We start from the raw sequence: 12,113 nt of genomic DNA, 5'->3' as shown, positions 1-12,113 counted from the left end.
AAGCCCGACCTCGGAGGTACTTCCAGTTTTCTCCCTGAAATTAATACGGATGAAGGCGATGTGTATTTCAAATAAGTGAAGTACAAAGAACAAGGTGATGGTTGGAATGCTTGAATTAATCTCAACCAATGGCAATCACTCAGGCCGCATCCCAATCCATAATTATTTTTTTTACTACCATGCCACCTCAGTAATAACTGAAGTAAGCACTGTCATGCAAAGAGCTGCTTCCAGTGAAGAAGCAAACCCTGGGCATGTGCAGCGAGGTCAGCTATTGCCAAAGCCAAGTTTTGCAGCCCAATTTTAAAGCTCTGAAACCCAGAGCTGTGAGAGCTAAGCAGCTACCTAATTCTCACTGCTGCTTCCACTATAATGGCCCATGAATTACAAAGCGGGCTGCAACACTTGTTTTTTTGGCACTTCCTGGCCTCCCTGCACAGGCACTGTCCCGCTGCCCGCCCTAATCCTCTCAGACTCAGAGTCACCTATTAACTCTCGCTTGCCATGAGTAGTGAGATGATACTCATATTGTAAAAAAGACAAACTACAAGCCCTAGAATGCACTACTAAACACTAAAATAGAGCCAAAGAGCAGCTATGTGTGCCTGTTCTTTGCATTAAAGGAAGCTTGCATTGTTGCTGACCCTCCTGTATCTCTATATGGTCAATTAATGACGTTTTGTGAAACCTTCAATTATGAAAAACTAAAGCATCTTCTATTCCTTCATCCTTTTTGTTTCTCCACCTCTTGTTGATGCCTTTCCTCTTCATATGTTCTATTTCTCCAATCTCTTTGCCTTTATGTCCAGCTATCCTTCTCTTCCCCTTTGATTCTTTCACACATTGTTTTACCCTTGTGTATTCTTTATTCCATCTGCTGCTTGCCCTTGTTTTCTCAGACTGAAAGTCTTGGTGTCACTTTTAGTTTCTGCGAATCTCTCATCCCTCTGCTGCACTCCTCTTCCCAGATATAAAACATAGGTGGCCCAGTCTGGAGTGATTTAACAGCGTGCAATCCTTGAATTCCAGGTACTTCTCTGTTTATATATCCTAAGTGCAAATGTGAGCAGAAACACACTTTGTGTGATCGTTTTTAACTCGACAATCAGTAAAGATGGTAATTGTGCAGCAGTAATTAACCCAAATTAAAGCAGAAATAAACACATCAGACCACTCAGAATGAGCTCCAAAATCTTTATCCCGAGTTCAAAGGAAGCTTTTCTGAATCGGGCAAAAGTGGAGAAAATGTAAGTGCGTTCAGTGGTTCATAACACTAAGGGGCATATTACCAAGCAATAGGGATAATTATCGCTAAGCTTGGTTAGCGGCTATAATTATAGCGCCGCGCTCCGACGATTTTTACCGCTGAGATACCTTGATATTATCAAGGTTTATCTCAAAAGCGGTAAAAATCGTGCGAAATGCATGAATATCGCTGAAAAATCAGCGATATTCATGCATTATCGTGACAATGCTCTTGGCCATGTTATCCACCTTCCATTGGATAACATGGCTAAGAACTGCTCTGGGCAGGCGTTAGCTTTTGGAGATAATTGCGCTTAGCGCGATTATTTCCAAAAGTAAGTAATAGGAGATAGCGATGTTAGCGACTGTTTCCAGTCGCTAACATCTTGGCACGCCCACTTTTCATGTCATTAGCGATAATTATCGCTGACATGCAAAGGTGGGCCCCAAGATGATCTCTATCTCCTAATAGCTGTCGCTAACTGGTGTTAGCGACAGCTAGGTAATAGGGCGATAAAATTATCGCCGCTTTAGCGGGAAAAATTCCCGCTAAAGCGGCGATAAGGCCCTTGTTAATATGCCTCTAAATTTTCTCTCTGTGAAATACATCTTCAGCTGTACGAAACAGCTTCAGAGGGTAGAACCAGTTCCAGATAAGCTGTACTACTCATTTAATTTTGGAGGCCATACTCTTGTCACTAACATGGAGAAATATACTGAGGAGGAATTGCTTTCACTGAGGCTGAGAAAGAAACAAGTTCTTTATTACATTCGTCCTGCTTGGCCTTGGCTGAGGGTTAGACTAGGGCCGAGAAATTGATCCAAGCTGTAATGTGACCTAGTTCCACAGTGAGTGTACCCACTGGAATTTCTACCTAGTAAATTCCGGTATGATGTTTCTTCACAGAACAAAATGCAGGGACAGCAGCCAACAGAAACACACCGGCTTGGGGGTTACAAGTTATTTCATGTCCCCCTTCTGTGCAGTTTACCTTAAAGCAAGGAGTACTCTAGTGTGCAAACACCCTACTTGTAAGTTGTGAAGAGGGTCTTCAGAGGCGCAGCTGAACTCGAGCAACAAGAACGCTCGACAGTCTGCTGGCTGCTGCATATGCGGAGGCTTCGTGAAAACACGTCCTACGCGCAAATAGCGGACGTGCCGTCTTGGGCCAAACCATGATTCCGGATTACAAAGGTAGCATTTCTAACTCCCCCTTGTGTTGCGCTGCAGCTGAGTGTAATTTAAATAAGCTTCACCTGCTGCCTTCAGGCTTAGATGTAGTTAATTGTTCACATTCTCACAACTGCATCATTAGAAGCTTCCTCAGCACACACTATCCCACATCGTGTGTGGCGCTCCGGCTACTCCTAACGGTGCACCGGGGTGCCACTGTGCACAGTTTGGGAACCACAGGTCTATTGTATAGGTAAGACACCCATCTAGCTGGGTGTACTATACCACTGGTGAGGATAGAGTTGCATGAGCACTATACCTAACCAGTGTCTAAATCCATTCTTAGACATTGTCAGTGCAGTAAAGCCATTAAAGAGTATGCAGTCTGGGAGATTGTCATTACGAACTCCACAGCACCATAATGCTTTACTGAATTCTGGGAAGTTTGGAAGCAAACTTCTCAGCATAATAAACCTACACTGATGCGAGTGTGGGATTTATTATACAATGCAGTCAGAGGGCATCTTAGAACTTCCCCCTAGTAAACGACCAGCCTCTGAAGGTTTCCCTGACTGGTAAACATCAGCCTGCCACCACAAGACATGTTTCTTGACCCCCGGGCCCAGAAACAAAGCCTTTCTTGAGCGGAGGTGGTTTCACCACCCCCCAGGTCAGTAAGAACCATCTGTGGCAGGGTAGTTTCAAAGGTGTTGCGGCCTTTGTAACACGACTCCCAGCCTCTCCTGCTATCAGGAGCAGGCCCCCTTCCTGTCTCACCCCATTTATGGTAGGAAGACAGGAGAAATAAATTAGAACAGCCCAGAAGGTGTGTCCACCTCTTTCAACCCCACCCCTCAGTTGGGGGAGGCGAGGTGAAGCCCACTCTTCAATGCCCGCCATCTTGCAGATGGAAGGCACTCTTCAATCAGTTTTAGGGATTATTCCCACTCTCCCACATGGGGTGAGCACACCAAGGGTGTAGTCACACTAAGGTCAGTATCCCATTAGGTACGGACCTCGAGATCCCCCAAAAAAAACTAAATACAGTATTAAGGGGGCAGCCCTGAACCCAGAAGGCGGATTCCAGCAATCAATGAAGAAGAAGGATGAAAGAAGATGCCCAGCAGTGGTGACTGCAGAGAAGAACTGACTTGGCCCCAGCCCTACCGGCACATCTGCAGTTTCCAGAGACCCTGCACCAAAAGTCACATTGGCCTGCAGCCAGCAACCTCCAGAACCCCTGGGAGGACTGACTGCTTTCAACAAACACTGGATCTGCTGTGAACAGCAGCTCTGTTCAAAAGGAATTCCAAAGACAGACTCTGAGCCTGCTGAGGATGAAGAAACTCAACTCCTGGAACCACCAATGCACCAGTCGCCTGCGGCCCGAGTCCAAGTGGCCCACGGGTCCCATAGAGGTCCTCCAGCGCTCCAGATTTAGAGTCCATCCTGGGTTGACCCCTCCAGGACTCCCCAATGTCACTTGCAGCCTCTACATGGACACTCCCCCAACCGCGAGTGGCCGGTGAGTTGAAATCTGACCTCAACAGGCACCCCTGCATCCAGCTGCCCTGCACCCTGGAGAAAAAGGACAAGAGGTGCAGCTACATCCATGAGCCCTCCAACTGACCTGCCCACTGTTGGGTCCTCCCAGAAGACTTCCTGGACCGAACCTGCAATCACAAACCAATACTCGCAACTCCCTGTGAAAATAACAAGGCACCCAACGCCAAGCCAGCACCCAGCCAACTCAGTGCCACTCAGATCCACCGTTGCCCTGAAATTAACCCTAGGAGCTTTGCTTCCACATACAAGTGGCGTGCCCGTGAGCATCCGCCAACTAGAGGCCCCTATCCCCCATTGGATAACATTGGGCCTCAGCACTCTGCACCCGGCCACCCAGGTGCCACTGAGGGTGCTCTTTGAGTGCATCCGTGACCCTGGGGGAACCCTTGTTTTAGCCCCCAGAACCCAAGCTCCCAAGACCAAGTTCTTATCTTTAAACCGATAACTTTCCTCCTATAGGAGTGCAATGACTGCTTTTCTGTGAAAAAGCTTCTAAGTGTGGAGTTGGAAATTATATGAAAAATCAAATAAGTATATTTCAATAACAAATTGCATTACCTACCTTTATCTGTGAAATGTCCCAGTGTGGTATCTAGGCATACCCCACTGAGTAAGAAAAGTAATGTGAAAAGTAGCACAACAAATACTCACAAAGTAATTATGAGGTAACTGTACAGTAATTTGAACAGTTTCTGGACCTTTGACCTACCTGTAACCAAACCAATTGTATTCAACTGTATTCAACTGCATTATTCTTGCAAAGTACTATTACACTTACCTGTACCAGGTACTGGTGGGTTCTAGAAATAAAATACAACTAAATTATATTTTTATACAAAACAAATTGGTCAGAGTTCAGTCTTTGAGTGTGTGAAATCATTTCTTGCCTAAGTGAGTGTAATACATGATTAACACTACCCCAAATAGAGAGTAAGGGATTATCTACTTTCACTTCTGTAAGCTTTTGGAGATCCACTGTACTCTGTGCACACTATTCCTTACTTTGGTATAGTATATACAGAACCAGCTTCCTACAACATGGAGTTGCTTATTCCGCAAACTCCACGAGCGGAGCGGAATTTTACGCTCAGGCCTAAATAAAAGGAGAGTTTAGGGCTTGTCAATTAGTTTTACATGCCAAGTCAAAGTAGCAGTAAACTGCACACACAGGCACTGCAGTGGCAGGCCTGAGACAGGTTTGAAAGGCTACTTATGTGGGTGGAACAATAAGTGCTGCAGCCCACTAGTAGCATTTGAAGTACAGGCCCTGAGTATATTGCATATCACTTTACAAGGGACTTACCAGTTCATCAAATATGCCAATCTTGTGTACACCAATGTCATCATGTTTAGGGGAGAAGCACATGCACTTTGGCACTGGTTAGCAGTGGTAAAGTGGTCAGAGTCCTAAGGCCAGCAAAAATAATCAGCAAAAATGAAAGGCAAAAGGTCTGGGGAAAGACCACCTCAAGGATGATAGATCTAACACACCCCACTTATCAACCGCCCTGAAGCAACTGCCACAGAACCTCACCGCTAACATTCTTCTCACATCACATTCCACACACTATGTTCCATAACAGAGACATTGCACTTCTCCCTTCCTTTCCAACAACATAAATATAGGAAAACCATCTATACTAAGCTAAATATAATGATTCAACCAAAATCTAAACCAGACATTATTTACATAAATCATTTCCACATTTCTTGACAGAAAGGTTATATACACATGCTCCATATCAGCTGATAACATAATGTGTATTTGTAAAGTGCACTTGGGCATCTTGGTGCTGAATAACAGATGTTGTTACCTAACTCTTTATCGACCGCAGAGGTATGAAAGGCTGAGTGGACCTGCCGAGATTTAGAGCTGGAACCATGAGGTCAAACACAGGCCCCTACAGGGGAAGCACTAGTCCACTAAGCCAACAGACCCAGCTGATCATGTAGTCTTGTAGATATTTCGACCGATTACGCTCCCTCTGACTCATTCTAGTGTACAAGCCTTTGCTCATTGGATAGTTCTTTCCTTCCAACTATCATAAGTAGATCTGTCCCATCCACTTTCATCAACTCACTAGGATGTTCATCACCATGTTCATTCATTTGAGATACAATTTCCTGTGAAACCTCCTTTACTTCTTTCCTCACATCTATTTTTGCTTTATTTCTGCAACATTTTTAATAAAAGGACTTTTTTCACAAGTCATTGAAATAGACAATCAAAGCCAGACAGTCACTTACATTTGCCCTATGACAACTTTCCTCACCCCTGAAACATTCTCTTGTGAAGTTTAAGTGAGTATCTTTCAACACTTCTTTCCGTTTGACTTCACATATAATTTCCTCAACCTTCTCAGTTAATACACCACGTTTTTCTTTGGCATTGCTTAGCTCAGACATGCATTTGAGCATGTGTTCTACTCTTTATGCCAACATAATCACTTCCTCCTGGCGTGGTTCATCCTTCAACCACAACTCTTCCCTGATTTTGTCACTTGCATATTTCAATGCAAATTGCTCTCTAATTCTTTCTTCAATTGCAGCTTCAAACTTACATGTGCAAAAACAACAGTTGATGGACAGAATGCAGAACAATGTCATACATTCACCCCAGTACAGAGATCTGGGCCTAAATCCATCGTGTTTTTTGCTCACCATGCCATTCCACTTTGAACCCAGCCATATGCATATCAGTCTTGACCCTGGCCCCATGGGAACAGTCCAGCCTGAACTGCCAAGCCAGGTCCTCCCTGGACTGGAAATAAGCATCCTAGGACCGGTTTCGGGCTTTTAGCTCTCATCAGCCAGGATAGTTTGATTCCATTGGCATGGAGAGCACGGGACTCACGTCTGAGCATACCCGTCCCACTCAGTGTGACAAATGCAAAAACAAGCATTTGCAATGCAATAGGTCTCGCATTAGGAACGTTTGAGCTGTGGTATTGTAAATTACACATTTCTTATTTATGTTTTGTTTTTGAAAATAGCTAAATTAATAGCTTTATCATTTACAATGCCAATAGTTATAACTTTCGCAAATGTGACACCTATAGCATTTGTAATGCAATATATGTTGTATTTACATGACTTACATGTATTGATATTACAAATAACAATGGATTTTTTTTTTAATTAATACTTAAATAAAAGTTTTTGTAATTTATAATGGCAATAGCTAAAACTTTTGTAAATAACTTTTGTGAAGATTATGTTCAGTGTATTTTATTGTGACAAAAATCCAAGAACAGAAGTGAAATATTAACATCTTTTTGTTACATTTGTAATAAAGCTTGAAACATTGAGAGAACACATTTGAACCAGTTGTTGTTGAATGGTTGCGCAGATTGATGCTGTGGTAGCGCTGAGTGATGTTGTGATTGCGAACTAGTGATGCTGTGGCGTTCAGTGATGCTGTGGTAGCTCATAGTGATGTTGTGGTACCCCTGAGTGATGCTGTGGTGGTGCTGAGTGATGCTGTATGCTATGCTATGTTTTGTTTTGCTATCCTATCTTTTGTTTTGTTATGCTATGCTATGTTTTGCTATCCTATGCTTTGATTTGTTATGCTATGCTATGCTGTGTTTTGTTATGCTATGCTGTGTTTTGTTATGCTATGCTATGCTTTGTTGTGTTTTGCTATGCTATGTTTTGTTTTGTTATGCTATGTTTTGTTTTGCTATCCTATGCTTTGTTTTGTTATGCTATGCTGTTTTGCTAATCTATGCTTTTTTTGTTTTGCTATGCTATACTCTGTTTTGTTATGCTATGCTGTGTGTTGTTATGCTATGCTGGTGAGGTGTGTAAGGGTGAGTGAAGGTGAGTGAGGGTGTGTGAGGGGGTGAGGGTGTGTGAGGGTGAGAAGGTGTGAGGGTGAGGGTGTGTGAGGATGAGGGGGTGTGAGAGTGAGGGTGTGTGAGGGTGAGAGGGTTGTGAGGGTGAGGGGGTGTGAGGGTGTGAGGGGGAGTGAGGGGGAGTGATGGTGAGGGGGTGTGGCGGTGTGAGGGTGAGGGGGTGAGGGTGTGTGAGGGTGAGGGGGTGTGAGGGGGTGAGGGTGAGGGGGTGAGGGTGAGCGAGGGTGTGTGAGGGTGTCAGGGTGTATGAGGGTGAGGGGGTGAGGGGGTGTGAGGGTGATGGGGTGTGAGGGTGAGGGTGAGGAGGTGTGAGGGTGACTGAGGGTGTGTGAGGGTGAGAGGGTTGTGAGGGTGAGGGTGAGTGAGGGTGTGTGAGGGTGTGTGAGGGTGAGGGGGTTTGAAGGTGTGTGTGTGTGTGAGGGTGAGGGTGTGTGAGGGTGAGGGGGTGTGAGGGTGTAAGGGTGAGGGTGGGTGAGGGTGTGTAAGGGTGTGTGAGGGTGTGAGGCTGAGGGTGTGAAGGTGAGTGAGGGTGAGGTTGAGGGGGTGTGAGGGTTAGTGTGGGTGTGTGAGGGTGTGTGAGGGTGAGTGGGTGTGAGGGTAAGGGTGTGTGAGGGTGAGGGGTTGTGAGGGTGAGGGAGTGTGAGGGTGAGGGGATGTGAGGGTAATGGGGTGTGAGGGTGAGGGTGAGGGTGTGAGGGTGAGGGTGTCAGGGTGTGTGAGGTTGTGAGGTTGAGGGGGTGTGAGGGTGAGGGGAAGTGAGGGTGACGGTGTGTGAGGGTGAGGGTGTGTGAGGGGAGGGTGAGTGAGGGTGAGGGGGAGTGAGGGTGTGTGAGGGAGTGTGAGGGTGAGGGGGTGTGTGAGGGTAAGGGCGTGGGTGAGGGGGTGTGAGGGTAAGGGGGTGTGAGGGTGAGGGGGTGAGGGGGTGTAGTTGTGAGAGTGAGGGGGTGTGATAGTGAGGGGGTGAGGGAAAGAGGGTGTGAGGGTTGTGAGGGTGAGAGGGTGTGAGGGTGAGGGGGTGTGAGGGTGAGGGGGTGTGAGTGGGTGAGGGTGAGGGAACGCGAGGGGATGTGAGGGTGAGGGGGTGTGTGAGGGTGAGGGAGTGTGAGGGTGAGGGTGTGAGGGTGAGGGTGTGTGAGGGTGAGGAAGTGTGAGGGGGAGTGAGGGTGAGGGGGTGTGAGTGGGTGAGGGTGAGGGAACGCGAGGGGATGTGAGGGTAAGGGTGTGAGGGTGAGGGTGTGTGAGGGTGAGGGTGTGTGAGGGTGAGGGTGTGTGAGGGTGAGGGTGTGTGTGGCGTTGAGGGGGTGTGTGGCGTTGAGGGGGTGTGAGGGTGTGGGGGTGCGAGGGTGAGGGTGTCTAAGTGTGAGGGGGTTTGAGGGGGTGTGAGGGTGAGGGTGTGGGGTTGTGAGGGGAGGGGGTGTGAGGGTGTGTGTGAGGGTGAGGGGTGTGGGGGGTGTGAGGGGGTGAGGATGAGGGGTGTGAGGGTGAGGGTGTGTGAGGGTGAGAGGGTGTCTGAGGGTGAGGAAGAGGGTGTGTGAGGGTGAGGGTGTGTAAGGGTGAGGGTGTGTGAGGGTGAGGGGGTGTGAGAGTGAGGGTGTGTGAGGGTGAGGGGGTGTGAGGGGGTGAGGGTGTGAGGGTATGTGAGGGAGAGGGGTTTGAGGGTGAGGGTGTGTGAGGGTGAGGATGGGTGAGGGGGTGTGAGGGGGGTGAGGGTGAGAGGGTGTGTGAGGGTGAGTAAGGGTGGAGGTGTGTGAGGGTGAGGGTGTGTGAGGGTGTGTTATGGTGAGGGTGTGTTATGGTGAGGGGGTGTGAGAGTGGGGTGTGAGGGTGAGGGGGTGTGTGAGAGTGAGGGTGTGAGGGTGAGGGGGTGTGAGGGTGAGGGGTGTGGGGGTGTGAGGGTGAGGGGGGTGTGAGGGTGAGGGGGGTGTGAGGGTGAGGGTGTGGGGGTGTGAGGGTGAGGGGTGTGAGGGTGGGTGAGAGCATGTGTGAGGGTGAGGATGAGAGGGCGTGTGAGGATGAGGGGGAATGAGAGGGTGTGTGAGGGTGAGAGGGTATGTGAGGGTGAGAGGGTGGGTGTGTGAGGGGGTGTGTGAGGGTGAGGGATTGTGAGAGGATGTCAGGGTGAGGGGATGTGAGGGTGTTTTTTCTGTACTGTCTAAATATATGCCCGGGTTTTGCGGAGGTGTAGACTTGTTCCCTGGGCGCATGTGTTTGGGTGGCCGTTCTTTGTGCCATCGACATAAGTACTCCCTGAGGACCTTACAAGGTCAGTGGGTGATAGCCTTTCAAGCCCTCGTTTCTAGTTAAGCGGGCGGTCGGAGAAGAGGGTGCCTTTGTGCATGGCTGTGTTTTGGGGGGCGTTAAGAGCGTAAGTCATCCTCGATGTTGCTGGAGCGTTTTGCAGTCGTTTGGTGTTGTGATCAATGTGTGCTGTAAAAAAGACGGGCAGGCGTCTTTTTTGCCCGGAATTGTTTAGTGTTATGTACACTCCTCGAAGGCGGATGCAGACAAGCATTTTTAAAACTTGTGGTCCAGTTGTGGTTGATGCGGAGATTCATTTCTTGTTAAAACCTGTTTTGATGGTGATCGCCCCGTTGGAGACCGTGGGTGCCTTTCTGCTGAGCTCTGACGGCATCGGAAGAGAGTGGCCGCTTCCCACAGTGATTAAACAAACATATGCCCCTTTTTTTGTTGACATACTTTGGATGGAAGCACTTGAGCGATGGCGCTTGAGGCCGCGTGGGGAGGACTAGGGTCAGGGACGGGCAGGAGGCTGAAGCTTTTCACAATAAAACATGGCCACTAGAAGGCAGTGAGTATCCACCACATTAAACAAGCATGCAGTCAGGCTGATACAAAGAAGCCTCTCGGAGCAGTGAAAAACATGCTCTCGGCATTGCGTGGGGGGGGATCTGAGCGGATTCCTTTGAAGTCTCATGGGGGGGCGGGGGAGCGGATCCTTTGAAGTCTGATGCCAAGGCTCACAAGCTGACAACAAATGGTGTGTGATGTGATGTGCACGCGCCTGGCTCACATGAACAGTTTTGAATCCGCTGTTTGGGTAGACTTTTCGGACCGCTTACTATAATCTCTCCTACCATCCCTACAGGATGGAATAGAGAAGACCTAACAACAGTTGATGGACAGAATGCAGAACAATGTCATACATTCACCCCAGTACAGAGATCTGGGCCTAAATCCATCGTTTTTTTGCTCACCATGCCATTCCACTTTGAACCCAGCCATATGCAAATCAGTTTTGACCCTGTGCCCCATGGGAACAGTCCAGCCCGAACTGCCAAGCCAGATCCTCCCTGGACTGGAAACAAGCATCCTCGGACCGGTTCCGGGCTTTCAGCCCTCATCAGCCAGGATAGCTTGATTCCAGTGGCATGGAGAGCACGGGACTAACGTCTGAGCATACCTGTCCCACTCAGGGTGACAAATGCAAAAACAACAGTTGATGGACAGAATGCAGAACAATGTCATACATTCACCCCAGTACAGCGATCTGGGCCCAAACCCCCTTACATGTAGCTGCTAACTTCTTGAGACTAGTGATATATTATTCCACTGTCTCCTCTTTACCCTGTTCCCACAACCCAAAATGATACCTTTCCATTAGAGTACTCATTCTTGGAAGATAATGGAGAACATGTTTTAACAGACATAGCTTATATTCATTTAAATCCCTTTGCTTCCCCACACTCAACTATGGCAAAATTCTCTAGAATCTCCTGCCCCTCACTTCCCAGACAATGCAACAGGAAAGAACACTTCCGTTTGGCACTCAAATTTGTACCACAAACCCCAGCATTATGCCCAAACATTGTTTTCCACTTACTCCATCTCAGTGAAGGTTTTCTAGGGCTACTCAAAAAGAAGAGTGTAGGCGGGACAATCTGCATTTTTCCTTTCAGAAATTAACCCCACCTGTGACAGACATATATATATATATATATATATATATATATATATTCACTGAAAAAACCAAAGGTTATAGACCATATATAGTTAGGAATTAGCATTTAATAAACCTTATTTTACTCACACAAAACCATTGAAATTCCATATATAGTTAGTTGCACTAACTATATATCGCGCACCCGCAATCCACTGCTGATGATGTCACATATTACATCATTCATGACATGGTCAGTGACATCACTGATGACATCACTGATGACATCTCAAATGACATCACTGATGACATCACTGATAACTAAGGGTGGGCGTGCGAATCGGCTACGCCCACGGAGTAGGCGTAGTGTTGC

Source organism: Lissotriton helveticus, chromosome 2_1 (genome assembly GCF_964261635.1).
Source record: "Lissotriton helveticus chromosome 2_1, aLisHel1.1, whole genome shotgun sequence".
NCBI classification, from domain to species: domain Eukaryota; kingdom Metazoa; phylum Chordata; class Amphibia; order Caudata; family Salamandridae; genus Lissotriton; species Lissotriton helveticus.
Note: the sequence above shows the minus strand (reverse complement) of the source record.